The sequence below is a fragment of the Carassius auratus genome, chromosome 10 (genome assembly GCF_003368295.1).
Source record: "Carassius auratus strain Wakin chromosome 10, ASM336829v1, whole genome shotgun sequence".
NCBI classification, from domain to species: Eukaryota; Metazoa; Chordata; class Actinopteri; order Cypriniformes; family Cyprinidae; genus Carassius; species Carassius auratus.
The window spans coordinates 18,821,885-18,840,285 of record NC_039252.1 but is presented as its reverse complement, the minus strand read 5'-3'; the positions used below and the strand labels follow the sequence as shown (position 1 = coordinate 18,840,285).

At 35.2% G+C, this 18,401-nt stretch overlaps 1 protein-coding gene across 3 annotated transcripts in view; it reads right to left on the bottom strand.

Annotated features, from left to right (window-relative positions):
• The window catches only part of LOC113110183 (tetratricopeptide repeat protein 28-like), a 265,529-nt gene that overhangs the window by 95,244 nt on the left and 151,884 nt on the right, over positions 1–18,401 (bottom strand). The gene's annotated exons all lie outside the window — the stretch shown is intronic.

Here is an 18,401-nt window from a genome sequence, read left to right as displayed (position 1 = left end):
ACAAATACATCACTAAGATGTTTTAACTTTAAACCGTCATTTCCAGGCTAAAATACATGTCCATAATCCACAATAACTCTTCCTCCAGTAAAAAAGTAATCTCTTAATTGTTTAGAGCTGTTTATGACTCGCTTGTAAATGGTGCAAATCTGTGCATATTTCTCTCCTGATTCAGTTTTGACTCTCATTCTGACGGCACCCATTCACTGCAGAGCATCCATTGGTGAGCATTTGATGCGATGATACATTTTTCAAAATTTTGAAAAACAAACTACATATTGGATGGTCTGAGGGTGAGTAGTTTTTGGATGAACTACTCCTTTAAAGTCTGTCTGTCATGCAGGAGCTGATACAGACGTCGTATCTCAGACATGAATGCATTCATGTTTTCAAAAAGGCTGCTTTTATTTTGATCGCTCGATGCAGACCAGACCGCTCGACGGTATTAAATATCACAGCAGTTCACTTCCAGAACACATAATGTCCTCTCTATATTCACCGTGAGGGAGATGGGCTGATAAACACCATCATTTTCACTGACTTTTCACTAAAGGAGTCTCTGGTCCGAGCGGACTCATTCACAATTATCATCTCACACAGCCGTTAGATCGGCCCGAGCATGCGCCCACTTTCAGCCGAGCTGATAACGGTTGGGAGGGGTCCAGTGGAAGATTAAGACATGACATTGAATTTATGAAGGCCCCTATAATTAATTTCACTTTGCACAGGGAGCCCTTTGATTACAGACTACCTCTCTTTTTTCTCGGACAGCTTCATTGAAACGAATGGGGATGCATATTGAATTCAACACATTAACCTTTGGTCTAACCATGTTATTATAGGACGTCGCAGGCCACCATGCTTGGCTCGATATTAATTGCCTCTTTGTAAACGGCCCACTGCGCTGGGATTGGACGCACTCGTCGTACACATGCACGTTGAGCGCTTTTAGGTTACACCATCAATATCTGCCTGAAAGGGGTTTGTTTCAGAAGGCTAGGATACAATCCTGTTTCTGTAATGCAATTTTAAAGCAAATGTGTTTTACTTTTAGCGAGAGCTAAACATATACGTGATTATTCAACGTAAGCAAACCGCGTGCTTGCACTCCGCCGGTTTTAAATTCGAATTAAGTTGATTAAATGACAGGCCGGGCTTTGTGTTACGTCTCTCCGCCGAATCCGAAAGCTCTAATTGGTTGATTAGCGCACTGAATTCCCAGCACAGATGCCGACGGCATCATCCAGCATCGCTTTCATTCTCACTAACACAACACCAATCTCTCCGCCTCTCATTTCACTTTATTAACTTTATGCATTTAATTTCCCATTACATGCAAAGAGGGGAAAAACACTGAACTGCCACAATCTGGTCTGAACAAAGCAGGCATTTAGAAAAAAGAAAAAGCACTGGAACTGGAGGATTGTAATGATCTTGAGATCCATTAATGATTCTTGAACATGAGTTTTTTTGCGCTTATGTGGGTAGCATGTCATACTAAAATAGATGACTGCAGATAAACAAATGTGTCTTTCATTTAACCAAAGTTGTAAGTTTGAAGAGAAAAAAAAGCTGCATGCTAAATAGACAATATCAATGTTTGCATACAACAACAAGCATAAAAAACAATCAATATAGTGATTCACAAACAAATGGTCTGCTTCTGCTAAAAATGACTCTTATGAACTGGTTTTTACTAACGAATCAATAAAACATAGACTTATGATTCCTGAATAACTCACTCAATCATTAAGTAACTGAATAAAAATGTGTAACCAAATTCATTATTGTTAGTTTAGTATATATTTAACACCAATTATTATGGCCAATTTTTATCAGCTTCTTTTAATGAATTAAACAACTGTTCACGGAATCATTACAAGATGATGCAACTTGTGTAATATTAATATAGTTGTGCAGAAGAAGTGTAAAGAAAAAAACTTAAAATGAAAAATGAAAATACTCAAGATTCCCGAACGACTTACTCAGTCTTTAAATAGCTCTTAAAATATATATATATATATATATATATATATATATATATATATATATATATATATATATATATATATATATATATATAAACTTGCTACCAAATACATTATTGTTTGTAAAGCATATAGAAAACAATTATTATGTACAATTTTATTAGCTTCTTTAAAAGATCTATTGAGTCATTAAAGGCAGTGTAACTTGTGAAACGTTAAGATATTTTCATCTAAAATCTGAAGAAGTGTTCAGAAAACAGGTTCAAAGCGACTCTTATGAACTGGCTCTTTACAACGAATCAATATCAAAGTTATTAAATCAGTTTGATTTCAAATTCACTCAATCACTGAATCAGTCAGAGTGGCTCTTAAAATATGTATTAAAATACTTGTTTCTTGTTAAAAAAAACGTGTAATTTACACAATGTTAAAATAATAAAAAATGTGTATTTGTGTTTGTATTTGTGTAAATGTGTTTTTCAGGAGCACTGACTCAACCAATGATGAGAGTTTGGGGGCGGGACTATCAGTTTGACCAACCAATGAAGGGAGGATGAGTGTTCAGGAAACCTGTTTTGCATTATATTCTTTACAATTTCTTTTGAAGATCTAAGTGGAACAGAAATGGCAAACTTTCTCTTTAAAGAACCAGAATCTTTAAGTGGGAGTTTAAACTAAAAATAGTTCAATTCTATATAGAGTAGTGGAAATACATTCTGCATGTCCCTACATCCATCAGATGACGCAGCTCTCCAGTGCGTGTCAATCCAGTGTTGTTTTCAGCGACTGCTGGAGAATGACTGATCTGAGCCGGGATGGCATATGGAGACACAACTGTTCAGATCAAGTGTGGCGTCTGGCTGCGCTGGCATCTGACATCTTAAATGTGACGCTCCATCCACAGTCAATTACATATAATCATAACCACAGACATAACACTGGGAAAACTGTCAAACACACCTCTCAGCCGCTTGACACATTGATTCCTTCAGCAAGTTTTTCAGCATTCAGAATGAAGAGATGCTGCTCAAGGTTCTCAAGGTTCCAGAAGAATGAGTGACAAAACATTAAACAAGAATGATTCAATCCCACAAAGATCGCCCGCCGTGATTCAGACGTTTTCTGAACACTTCAATTGAAAACTCAAACAGCGGCGTGCTTTGCGTCGCATTACGAGGTTTAAACATGTGCTAAATTAAAATGATTTCCATTACACTAACAGCAATCAACCTGAGACCAGATATCTGTAGACTCGCACTGACAAAATTCTTTTATATTTTAATATATATATATATATATATATATATATATATATATATATATATATATATATATATATATAAACATTAATATATACCATGTTATATTGCAAGCCGTATTTGAAGTGTAATAGAAAAATATGATAATTAGGTATATAAATGCTTGCATTTTTTAAATGATTAAATGATATTAAACATAAGTATAAATATTATACACATATTGTATATGTAATTTTTAATATACTATTTACACACAAAATATTTATAAATATATCTATCCTTTTTTACATGTTTATATTGTGTTATGTGTTGTGTTTTGTCTATTCTCAATTGAAATAAAATATATATGTGTGTGTGTGTGTGTGTGTGTGTGCATAGTGACATCATTTTCATAACTTTTTGTGTACTTTCCCTTTAAATTCTCTCTCATTACAGGAATGTGATATAAAAAAATTAAGAGGTACAACTTGACATAACGTACAATTAATAGTTAGTGTGTATTTGCATGTGTATTAATAGATGACTCCATTATAAAAAATAGTCAAATATTTATTGCAGTAGGAAGACGGTTCTTAAAAAAAAGAAGAAGCAATATATCTAGACACATTACAGTAATTAAAATACAGAAGCATAATGTGCTAATTGCAGTAAAAAAAATAATATCATAATGCAAAAAATTAAGACCTTAATGGTCTTTATTATCTTTATAAAAAAATAACAGCTTTTTTGTTTATATTAGAATTTTTGATTAAATATGAACCAAAATGTAATCTATCTGTATCTATCTGTACCTAAGTGCCCTTAACAGACATCATTCCTACAGACAGGTACACTTGCCCCCTGATGAAGTCACCGGCTGCCTAGCAACACTCGCCTAGCAACACTCGCCTCCTCCGGTACCTCACCTGCTGTGATTTTGGCTAAAAACACAGACAGAAAAGTGTGATGAAGAGATGAAGCAAACGAGGCTGTTTAGGACTAATTACTGAGCCAGACTCTGCTGTGCTGCTAATCACCTGACTTACACTAACTACAAAGAGACGCGAATAATTATGAGGCTGAAAAACTTCATTAGGGCACATTTGTGCAGATATTTAATGACTTACATGTCCAGTGATGTGCTTTATGTTGGTAATGACCGTGTGTGATGGTTATGGTCATAAACACTGCTCCAGACATGACAACAGCTGCTTTACTGTCTCAGTTGACAAAGACTGAATGACACATATTTTAAAGTCAAGCTAACTTTTACAAAAGAAGTCATAAAAATTAGCACTGATATGGGGTGATATCTTTTTGATAAGATAACATCAGATGATACAATTATCTTTTTATATACAAACAATTAATTATCAAGCAATTACCCAGCAGAAAAACAGATGGGATCTCAATTAGAGTGCTAAACATTAAACTTCACACTAAAAACTATTAATAAACTCATAAATCAATCACAATTATATATAGCGGAAACAAAGAGACAAATACTAGGATTTAACTGTTAAAATGTTTCACAAGAACAACAACCACAAAAGACAAGAAGACTCAAATGAATCAGAGAATAGTTCATTTGAATATATATATATATATATATATATATATATTTATATATATATAAATACACAGTAAACACACATACTGTATATTGTGTACAAAAGCTTTTATTTTGGATGCAGTTAATCGTTTGACAGCACTAATAGCACTTTTAACTTGATCCATTCAAATTTAATCAATTGATTCACCAAAATGAATCTGATTTAATAGTTTAGGAGGTGTTTGATTATTGCCTAAATGTTATTATTAGTCTATGTCATTTATATGAACTCTTTAAAATTAATTCACTAAAATTAATCAACTGATATACTGTAACAATTCAGTAAAATGAATCCAGTGCAACCATTTAGGTGGTTTTATTACTGACTAAATGCTAGCCTATTATTATATTATTAATAATTATAATATAATGTAATATAATGATGAAAACATGAAAAAACACACACCTAGAAATTCAGAATTTTGACAACTTTTTTGGACAAAAAGCAACAATGTACTAGAAAAGTGACATTTAAACTACTGTCACTCTAAAAGCTAGTTAAGTTAGGAGCATGTTTGTTTTTATCTAGTCATTCCTCAACTCTGAAAACCCACAAAACACCTTTTTGTACATATCGAAGTCAGTGACAATAAAATGTGACATCCATATCCAACCATATCTCAGCCGAAATGCATTTACTGTGCAATCACACGCATTCCATCGCCGAGCGCCATCGATCCACGATCCGCATCAAACTGTGAAGGGATGCGCCGAAAAAAGGTCACACTTCAGGACCGTAATCAATGCTGTGCATTCGGCAATCAGCGCCTGTCACAACTTCCTCACGCTGCACAAAGATGGCCCAAACGTTCCCAAAAAAACCTGCCATTGTAATCACACCTGTCTGGAATCAGCCTCAGAGCTGCAGGTGACAGATAAGTGCGCGCTGATGCTAATTGCGCTGGTTCTGATGCCAGAACTTCTCATTTCAGGACTCATACGACATGCAGTATGCCTGATGTAGAAATCAAGGAACTTAGTCAATGCCACGTCCTGATCATCAAATCTAGTGTTCATAATCCAGCGACTATGGTGGAGAGGAGCTTTGCAGATTAGCAGATGCTTCACTTATTGATTGTTAAATGCATTAATCAAAGCCAGATGGCAGCTACGTCAACACTGTCTGGAGTGAATGTGGAAGTGCTACAAAAATGCAACTGAATGCATTTACAGTGCAACCATCAAAGTGTGTGCAGCGATTGATGCAAGTCTTTGTCATCTGGTGGGTAGCTCCTCCAAGAAGCGCCAACTTTTTAAACTTGTTTCAAAACAGCTCTGGCTTAGTTTTCTACCTTTTGCAGAATACATTTACTGCAAAACAGGAATGATTGTCATTATTATTTTGATTCACAATAACAAAATGCTTTTATTATATAATATACAGTTTCGGTGGTGTTTTATTGCCTAAATGATTTTATTATATAATTTACAAGAGTCCTCAAAAATTCATTCACTAATATGAATCAACTGATTCAATGAAATGATTCACTAAAAGGAATCAGACTCAACAGTTTAGGTGTTTGATTATTGCCTAAAGGCTATTATTGTCTCAATAACATGAATCCTTTCAAATGAATTCACCTACAATGAATCAATTGATTCACTATAATGAATCAGACGCAGTGTTTTTTAGTTTTTTTTTTTTGCGTTTTGTTTCTGTCGTACAGCTGTGTACACAACACAACATGACAAAAATCAAATGAAAAACCCAGAAATTTTGGGACAGAGTTTGGGAACACATCTTGTGTAAGAGTAGTGCCAACTTTTCAAGCTGTTTCTCAAGAGCTCTGGCTTGTTTTTCTAGCTCATGTAGAGTACATTTACTACAAAAACAGGAAAGTGTGCAACGCTCTGCAGAAGCATGTCAAGACGCTGACCTTTGCAACATAACCTCATCTTAACCTTCAAAAAAGTTCTTACAAAGGCTCAGAAAAAAGAGAGAGTAATGCAGTAAATGATAAACAAGATCATCTTTAAACATGTAGGACTTATATCTGTTCCATACGAACGCCTCATTAAAGAAAGAAGTCGTTCTTCTTTCATGGTTTCACTCGTATTACAAAGCAGATGCAGTTAAAAATGAATTCAGTATAAACCATAAATGTGGGAATTAAAAGACTTTAGAAAGCTGAGAGAGCTACATCAGCAGCGCTGCGAGACGAGCCGAAACAGATCGGGCGAAATCCACCGGCTTTTATCTTAACTGTGAGCAACGACGTCAAGATGCAGCACACATCCTTCAGAAGGAAAAAGCCTGCAGGCATTTCTGTCAACTCATCGAGCCAATCACATCACATACAGTACGGAGTCTCACCTCTTATCCACTTTATTAACCTTAATTAGATTTCATTATAAAACAAATCACCACCAATTCTCATGGAGCCGCTCACGGGATGAGCATTTTAAACAATCACTACATCCACACTTGCATTAGCATTAGTGCTATTTGCTAAGTCAAGGAAGATTGCTCTACTCAAGGAAAACAATCTCCCTTGACATAAAAAATACCTTTATAGCACTCAGACTCACCTGCTAGATACTAAAACAAGCCAAACCTGAACAGTAATTAAACTAGCAATCACCCAGAAAACCTAGCGACATGCTAACAGACCCCTAGATAGACACACCCTAGAAACTTTTAAGTAACGTCCAAACTATCGCTCAAAACATGCTAGAAAACACAGAGAAACATATTAACGAACACCTAAAATGCTGTAGCAACCTGATGGCAACATGCTGACAAGTACTCAGAACAGAACTAGCCATACCCTGGAAAGTGATAAAAATCTGTTTAAAGATGGAATATGTTTGCTAGGAGATCTCCGTCTAAATGTGGAATATTACCAAATACTATTGAGGCCCAAGTACATAATTTGCTCTCAGCCGCTACATATAAGGAGTTATGAACCCGAAGCACATGGACAACATGGCCGCTTGTGACATGATTACAAACACAGAGCGCTAAACTGAACTTGAGTGACACTGAGAAACAGGAAACAGAGGGACACTAAAATAGCAGATGTTTAGCTTGTGCGTCCACTAACACGTAAACAAGCGATCCGGACGAGGCCAGTACAGCAGAGAGAGAGAGAGAGAGAGAGAGAGGGAGTGAAAACGCTGCTAGATGAGAGAGAACTGGGGCAGGATTTTATATTCAGCCCTCATGGCTGGTTATTGTCCAGCAGCTCTGTTTAGAGCTAGCGTGGAATGCTAGCGCACAGATCTCCCATGTGATTACCAGACAAATGCATCCTGATTCGCAACACATGTAGCGGTTAAAATATAGAACCACTAATTTAACTAAGTAATTTAACTAAGTTCTATGCAGACTCTGGATGTTAGAAAGTCAATAGACTTGGGCTTAGTTGCTCGACTAACATTCTTCTGTCATGGAAAGAGATCCTGAGGTTCGACCCATTTTTCTGTTTCCACAGAAAATGTGTACATTTAACTCCTGTAGAGTGGCCTTCTTGATCTTTGGCCTTGGCTAAACCAGCTGGCCACATTCTCTCTAGCATCACAATCTTCCAGAAGTGGTACCTCTACACTGTTTCTCATCAGATCTTCACTGTGTCTGGACGAAAGGATGCTCTAGTGTCCGATTTGAACAGCTAAACAGTCCCAAAACAGCTTATACTACTGTTTCAGCTATTAAAATTTTTGTATGTAACGGCAAAGTGATTATATTTTGTTTCATTTTTTTTTATTAAGTTTACTTAGAAAACCATTTGGAGCATTTTTTTGTTTATTAAATATACCTTCTTTTTGTTAGTTTTTTTAAGTATCGACCAAGCAGCCAGCGGCAGACAGTGTGCCTATATTTGATCAATTTAGCCTTCGCAAATCGTCACGACCCGCCTAAAATAAAATCTAAAGATATAAAACAGTTCAAGCATATAATAATGTTTAAACACTACACTCAAATAAACCGACACTCAGTGAAAACATGCCTCACAGACATGATAAATATATCTATAGAAAGTTTTAGGTGACTACTTAACGAAATACAACAAATCGAAAACAAAAACTCTTTCAATATAATAATAATCTGTTGAAGATGCACTTATCTCTAAAGGAGATGATGAGTCAGGCTCGGCAACTTCAGACTCAGAAAACACTGGTTTATTAGTCATTAATTCAAATTTCTCCATACTATTTCCCCCGTCACATTAATGCTAATTACTTTTGCCGGTGCTTTGCGGCAAGCAAGTCGCGGTAGCACGGTCTTGTGTTGTTTCCACCAGTGAGGAAATATTTTTTAAGCTCTACTTGGTGGATGTCTAAAATATTAAAGTAAGGAGAAGTCTAAAACAGTCAGGTGGCCTGGCCCACATCTGAACTATGACATGAAAATTGGCCTGAAGCCTGGCTCGAGGGACGTAAAAAAGTCGGGTCCGTCGGCCTCGGGCTGAAACGAAAGGCTCTAGTCTCTGTTGTTGAACCACAGGGAGACTTTCAGAGTCGCAGAGACTCTTTCTTTTTGCCTCGAACGTCTGGTGCGACCTCTGATTTTTTTTTTAGTCGCACCATTGAGAAATTAGGTCGCACACCAGAGCCCTGACACCTCTGATCAGGTTAAAGGCAGCCAGTCCACCTGCAGGGAGATCAAGACACGACCAAGCAAACAACAAACCTTAATTGAAACTGCCGTCACCAACTGTTCATAGCATGAAGGCGCAGCCCAAAATAACAGGGCTAATCTGTATGAATATTAATCTGGATTCCTGTGGGAAGCTAATCAAACGTCATTAATCTTTGCAAGCATTTCAAACGAGTCAAAATGAGTGTGTTTCCATGCCAGCTGGAGACTACTTGTCACCTGACCCGCTCCAGGGCCGTGACCTGAGACGTGTCCGTGTCCCGTGTGCTCGAAGGAAACGCAGAATCTGCGCGCGACTGGGCGGCAGTATCACAGTAACGACAGCATCCGGCCACGCCGTCCCCTGTGGCTCGCCGCTGCGGCGTAAAGTGCACTGGAGTAGGAAATCGAGGCCGCTGCAAGTTCAGCTTTCTTCCGAAAGAGCCCTATTTCACACGGCGAGGGGTTTAGGCAATTACTTGTGACAACGGCTGGCATGGCAACAGAGAGAAAGATTGATCTGGACACGAAACAACTGTTTGCTTTATTAAAAGTAATTCATCACCCTGCCTGTGTGTAATGGCGCTGTAGGAATGTGTGCAAACGGACAGACGCGGGCTTGACATGGGGACATCAGGGAATCGGACGCACGCAAACACACAGGCCGGGTGTTCAAGGAAAGCCATCCGAGTGTGTTAGGATCCGCAGAATTTCCACCATCTGCCACCGTTCACTGCGGCACTCTGGGAGCTGCGCAATTAATCAGACGGAGTAGATATTCATCTGTGAATCCTGCCCGGAAGTGCTTCATAGTTCATCAGACCTTAGCTGGGTTTGTCTTCAAATTCCTGAAGATAAAACAGTTATGAGTTATAAAATGAATGTGAATCCTAGATCAGATCAATTGGACCGGAGAGAATTTGGAGAGAAACCTTTGAGCTCATATTGAGATCTCTGACTTTTGATTGCAGATTGGGAACTTGAATAGAATTGAAGAGTTTATTTGCTAAAACAGACAACTAAGTTTTTATTGTGTTAGTTAGCTGAATTATTTTAGCTATTATTATTTCATCAAAATTACCCAACTAGAGTTTGATATTAAAAGCTTTCCATTTGTTATGAATCTAAGTGTTGTTTGATTCTTGGACGAACTGAGAAAAAATAAGACATTTATTTAGAAATTCTTTATGAGTTTATGCATCATAACAAGATTACTTTCACTATATATATATATATATATATATATATATATATATATATATATATATATATATATATATATATATATATATATATATATATTTGGTCTTGTTTTCTAGTATAAATATCTAAACATCCTCAAATCAAGATGCATTTAGTTGACCGGTAAAATGATTTAAGATATTAAGTTTTGTTTTCAAAAAAAAAAAAAATTCAAAGGCTAATATATATATATATATATATATATATATATATATATATATATATATATATATATATATATAGATTTTATATATATAGATTTTATATATATATATATATATATATATATATATATAATCTTAATTCAGATATTTTTGCTGGTTTGAAGCAAAAACTAACAAAAATGTTTATATTTTTACCAGAAACAAGACATCTTAAGACATTTTACTTGTACAGTAAATTCATCTTGATTCAAGCATTCTTATATATTTATACAAATATATATTTATATATTTATAGCAAGTCTTTGTTGTAAAATAGCAAAGAAACTCTTTGCTGAAGATTATGAACAGGAGCCCAGTTTTAGAAATATTTCTGATCTTAAGAGAAAAACTGTCCATTTGGTTTGCATTTATTACGAAATTATTTAAGATTACGATGCATAATGAGATCACATTTCCAAAAGACTCCAACAAAAGCGTCAGTCAGCTCTCCATTCAATCTCATTGCTTTGCATGAAAACCAGCTGAGATCTCTGACTTCTGATTGCAGATCGCAAATCTGAGCACAGCTGAAATCGCACACTTGTTGTACAAGTCTTGCCAAAGTTGAGCAAAATCGAGACATTCCTGATATTTCTTATGAAATTCTTTGACATTACTTTTCACCAGGAGAATAATAAGACTTCAAAAATAGTGTCGGACTTTCAATCTCAACACTTTATACAAGACACAAATGAGATCTCTGCTCTCAAACTGTTCTTAGATTCCCGATCTGCAACCAAAAGTGCTTTTTCACATCTCAAAGTTATATTAGAAACAACACTTCCCATTTGCTTTGCACTTAATTGAATCGCCATTTATGAGTCTTGGCAAATTTAATCAAAACTTAGATTTCTTACGAGACGTAACAAGATTACTTTTCAACAGTAGTAAAATCTGACTTGAACTGAAGTGTCAGTTTGTTCTGCATTCAATCTCATTGCTGAGTGCGAGAAACGACTGCGATCTCATTAGTGTTTCTGTGTCCTGTGGGCAGCAGAAACTAATAGGCATGCACTCGGTGTGTTTAACACAAATGAGTGCCGTACGGATGGATGGAGATCGGGAAAGCTGGCGCTAATGGAGTCCGGGGCTGGACGTCCTGGTGCCGTGTCACCTTGCTCCGGGACAACCCGCTAAGCTGTTGGCACTAATGGTCGCGTGAAGGGCGGGACGAACAGAGGAAGCAGGAAAGGGGCAGGATGCGTGCGGAGAGACAGCGCTGGCAGGTACATACATAATTGCAATGTGAGATGCATAAGAGAAGTGAGCGCCGGGGGCCGAGATCCGAGATCCAGCGCTGTGATGCTAGCAGAGACGAGCTGATGAAGGTCACCAGCTGCGGAGCCAAAGAAGACAAACCCACGCCACCCAGCGCTCTGCCAACCCTCTCCATCTGACCTGACGCCCGCCGAGTCACCAGCACTCCCAGAGAAGAAATATGTGACCCTGGAGCACAAAACCAGTCTGAAGTAGCACAGGTGTATTTGTAGTAATAGCCAAGAATACATTGTGTGGGTCAAAATGATTTTTCATTTATTGCAAAAATCATTAGGATATTAAGAAAAGATCATGTTCCATGAAGATATTTTGTAAATTTCCTACTGCAAGTATATGAAAACCTAAATTTTTATTAGTCATTTGCATTGCTAAGGACTTAATTTGAACAACCTTTAAGGCTATTTTCTCAATTTTTAGATTTTTTTGCACCCTCAGATTCCAGATTTTCAAATAGTTGCATCTCAGACAAATATTGTCCTCCTAACAAACGATACAGCAACCTCATTTATTCAGCTTTCAGAAGATGATTCAATCTCAATAAAAAAAAAAAAAATGGACTCTTATGACTAGTTTTGTGGTCCAGAGTCACAAATTTTAACAGTGATAATACCAATAACATAAAACAATAAAAATTATTTACTGAATGCAACGTCAGATAGGTTTCAATCTATAGTATGTATCTTTTTAATGCAAAAACTGTTTTAATAAATTTTATTCAATTTTTAATCTGTTTGTATTATTTGCTTTTATTGTTACTTTTATTTTATACATTTGTTGTGATTATTTTCTGATTATTATAATCCTTTTAATGTAAAGCACTTTAAATTGCCATTGTGTATGACATGTGCCATAAATTGTACATATTATTATTATTATTATTATTATTATTATTGTTATTATTATTACTATTATTATTATTACTATTACTATTACAATTATTATTATTATTATTATTATTATTATTATTATTATTAAAAGTATTTTTGAATACTGGTTAAAAGAAGCTTAACATATAAAATAAATAAAATAAAAACAGTAACTTAAGACAACTAATAATAATAATACAAATAATGAATATTATTATTATTATTATTATTTCAGAATATGAATTTTACTAAATTTGCTATTCAATCTAAATGTTTGCACATTTATTTTTTAAATGTCTGATTACCAATATTTTCCGATATATATATATATTATATTACTCTGAAACATAATACTATATATATACACACACACACACAAAATAAAATGTAAATTAAATGAAAAGATGCCAAGCTAACACAAACCCAATGCTAATCATCATGTTGCCAGCCCTCGACATCTGCACCAACTTGTCACTGATTATTCATCTCTGCCAGTGAAGAAGAGAGGTAAAGATTTGAACACTCTTTAGGGGCATGTTTACAGTCGTTACAATACACGGACTCTTAGTTTCAGTGTAAAAACACATCTGTTTTCAGCTTGCTCTATTTGTGGAAGCCAAAGACTCAATTTATAGCTGGATCCAGATCATCAAATGTTTGTTCGTCCATTACGGGTCAATCGAGCGCCGCGGCCTCTTGGCATTCTGCAGACAGCGTGCAATTTACAAGACTCTTCCTCGGGTCCTTTTACCAAACCATCCCGCAGCGATAATCACAAAAACATCTGCGCGAGCAACGATCCCGCTCAGATGTTGTACCAAAAAAGCTGGAGTTCCCTTATGATGATGCACCTAGAGCAAAATAACAACCCCCTTGAAGTTGAAGGGTCTTATCTGCGCGGAAAGTGCCACGTTTGCAGAAAAACTCCCAAAGAGGAGCCTCCCTTTCAGAAGAGGATGACAGAGAGTGATAATGCGCCGGTTCGCTGGTGTGATTCAGACCGGTGGCCCGCGGCTCACAGGAACTACATCTAAAGAGTCTTTGTGGCTGAGGAGCGAGCGCTTGTGTGCTGAAAACACAGCGGCTCTGCTGATGTCAGCACCGGAGACGCCGCTAATGAAACGCTAGCTTCTGCACAGCGTTATGCATGCAGAGCGGCCCGTCAGATCCTATCCCACCTCTAATTATTGCCGTGCTCGATGTAGGAGCCTGATAACGCTTCGCTCTCTAATTGAAATCAGAGCATCCCTCTAGAGAGCGCTGATGAGAGATCATCGGGGTGCTGCGCTCGGTGTGCCCGGCCTGACATTAGCACCGACTCCAGACGAGCTTCAAAAACAGACAGACCGGAATCTGAAATTAAAGCAGTGGAAACTGACCTGAACGGGGTCTGTATGAGATGTTGTGCTCTTTCAGATTCATCTTAGCAGAACATGTGAAGAAATAAACTGAATATAATGCATCTGGGTCAATGCAGCGCTGATTGTGTGCTTTTAGAAAGAGTACTGTGAGGTCACGTCTGCATTTGGCTGGTATGTTTAGTCGGATAATCCACTTATATTTTGTCACGATCTAAATAAAATTAAATTAAAAGTAAAATAAGTAAACAAATAAAAATAAATAAAATATAATCAATAATAAAAACAAACAAAAAATTATTATACAAAATAAAACCAAATTAAAAAAGATCAAAGAAAATAAATGAAATAGAATATAAAAAGTAAAATTAAAAAAATTTATATAGAAAGCAAAATCACATAATGAGGCAAAAATATGCCTCAATATATAAATATGCCTCAATATATAATAACGATAAATAAAAGTTAAATTAAAATAAAAAACTAATAAATCAAGTTGAAATAAAATATAAAAAACTTAAATATTAAAACAAAAAAATATATAAAATAATAAAAGAAAAAAGACAGATAAAATAAAAAATAAAAGACAAAAAGTTAAGTAAAACAAATACTAAATATAAACAGTAAAATGCAATTTAAATTTATGTAAATATGCATATTTCGTCGAGGTTAATAATTAAATGTATTAAGTAACATGCTAAATAAAATAAGTTTAAATAAAAATATAAATTAACAATAATACAAATAATAAAACAAACTAAAATAAAAATAAAATCTAAAATAAAACAATAATATAAATAAAATATAGTGAAAGAAAATATTAAAAATAAAACAAAATATAATATAAACAGTAAAATAAAATAAAAAGATCAAAGTGAATTAAGTTAAAATACAATGATTTTATTATTATATACTAAACTAAAATAAAATTAAATAAAACACAACATAAAATGCAGCACAGATGGGTGTTCTTTTAGAAGTAGTTTGGGAGCTGTGAGGTCGTGTCTGGATTCAGCTGGTGGTGCCGAATGTCTTTTAGTCTGATAATGCACTTTCAGTAGCAATAAACCTGATAAAAACCCATCGGGGAGACGTGACACCTACATACAGTAACGGAGAGCAGATTTCATGATTTAAGATCATTAGTGACAAACCGGTCACCCGTCCGGCGCCGGTGTGTTAGAACAGCGACGGCTTTCAGAGTAAATCAAACGAGTGAACGAGTCATGAGGTCAGTTTCATCATCGCATGATCTGGACATCAGCCAAATCTAGAGACGTCTTCTACAGTACGGTCAGTGTGATGTCACAACGTTTCCTGAAGGCATAAATCATAATGAGCATTTACTGCCATTATAATCAAATTAATTCACCGAACAAGCCATTAATCTATCTTTGCCAGTGTTTTAAAGACATTAAAGACGCATTTCCAGAAAGAGCTCATCACCTGGAAAGCATTGGCTGTTTTAAGCATCAAAAAAAGTGTACAAATTAAATAAAATAAAAATAAAAATAAGTAAAATGAAAAAAAAAATCATTTTATTTTATTAAATTACTTTCTATTTGATTTATTGTCAAGGAAATAAAAAAATTAAATTAAATTAAATTAAATTAAATTACTAAAGTACTACTACTTTAGTAAAATATAAAAATAAAAGCTATTTAAAAAATATTAAATACTATAGATGTATATAAAAGAATACGAAAATAACACTGCTTTAAAAGATTTCATTTAGCCACATATTTTTTTCAAGGTAATATTTATGCAAGGTTTTTCACATGAATAACTGTCCAAACAATGTACATCTTTTATGTGCAAGCAGGGAAATGACAGTGAAGGACAGTATATTGTGCTCACGAAAGTGAAAACCTGAACTCTGAATGAGCTTCTGCTTTAACAGGCTTTCTCAAAGTGTGACAGCAAGAAGAGAATGACCTTTCGGCGTCCCTCACCTGACACATTCTCACTAATTCTCCTCATCGGAGAGACAAAAGCGCAGCGAGCGGCCCGAAAACACGCTCATGGTGTACTGACGTTCTGCAGGGGGACTTCAGATTAATAACAGCGCCCAGCTGGACACGTGAGCCTCTCCGAAACACCTGTGCCAGACAACTGGAAGTCTGTGCTTGAAATACAAGTTCATTAACTGCAGCGGGCGTATCAAATGTTTCCCTCAATCTCCAGCTAAAGCTGTTTCCCGTACAAAAATATGTGCAGCAATTAGACAAGGCCTTTGGAAACCGAAAAAGAAGCTGAACTCATAATGTCACTGATGAGACTTTATATGATTTCATATGCATGCTACGGTTTATTTCTGCTGTTTCAGAGATGCTTGTTTAGTCTAAACGACGCTAACGGAGAGGGAGATAATGCGCCTGATGCTGTTTAACATGTAAGAGGAGCGTTTGCTGACTCGGCTCGAAATACCAGTGAAATGAGGCGTCTAGAAGTGATCACGCAGAGCAATGCAGAAATATCTGCACACAGCCACCGTTAAACAGCCTGGAAATCATAGTCAGTCCAAATGCATTTATTTATGCATTAAAAACAACTTCACTTCTAGAGAGAAAAACACTAATATTATATATTTAATTTAAATATTGAAAAAATATATATTAATTTAAAAATATGGATTTCTCATCTTTTTCTTAGAAGATATAGTACATTTTATAGAATGCTCTCTAAAAACTTCCCCTCTCAGTTGACATCAGCTAGAAACAGAAAAAGTATGGAATAGTCTGGCCATACAGTGATGTAAACAAATGCCAAAAAATTAAATAAATAAATAAAAACATAATAAAATAAATGGAACAAAACTAGACGTTTATGTATTATGTAAAAACAATCAAATGTAATGCAAATATAAAAACAATAATAAATGAAAATACAATTATGAATGTAAAATAAAGTGTAAAACAATAAAAAAAGTAAAAATTTTAAAATAATAACATTAATAAAATAGACCAAATAAAATATAAATTATTAATTAAATAAAACAAAAAGTAATACTTATATAAAATAATAATAATAAAAAATATATATATATATATATGTATATATATATATATATATTTTATAAACTTAATGACTATGTTCTGCCCAAACTTCCTGTTTCAACAGGAAGTACATCAACACATGAAGGAAAACCATGCTTGGCAAACTATTTTGTGGTTCTTTCCATTTCTGGCCTGTGTCTCAAACCCTATCATGGTTTCATGGAGCATTAATTATGTCAGGCTGTGTTCTCACAAAATAACATCACACCAACACTTCTGACATCTGCATCTAAACTCTCAAACCCCGTCAGAGACATTCACAAGACCAAACTGATCTGAGGTCAACAGAAAGAAGTTCAGAAGTGTTACTCAAAGCTGAAATCTGGTGAATCAGGTGGATGCTGCAGAAGAGCTGCTTTGGTCTGAAGAGTCTGCAGTGACATGGATTCCTGTAAGAGCGTGAGATCTGGTGACTGGAGGCAGCGAGAGCTTTCGGCAATGATTGAATCGTGTGAGGGATACGACACGGATCTGGGACGAGCGATTCACCTTCTGCTTTATGGAGTTTAAAGAGCATCCTTCACATTACGGCTGCTGCTAGAAGATGTGCTTATAATTCACACTAATGCCTTAATCTGAACATACACACAAAAAAAGTGCTAGATTTACTTAAAAAAAAAAAATATTTAGAAACTCCTAGTAAATGTCACAAATAATAAAAAAATTGTAAAACGACTTAAACAGGACATTTTGAAGTAGAAAGAATACAATTATTTGAAATTTTTTTAATAGCATTTTTTTTTTAAACTGCTACTATAAACTTTATTTAGACCTTTGAAAAAATATTTATTTCTGTATGCATGTAAGATATATTGCCAAATATAAAATTACGTTGGATTATTTATATATTAAACAAAAAAACAAGAAAGTGAATGTTCAAAAAGTACTTGGGTAATACACTGAATTGATTCATTCATGTGAATCAGTTCAGACTGTCTCAATTCATTGATTCAAAGAGTCTAAATGATTCATTTACAATAA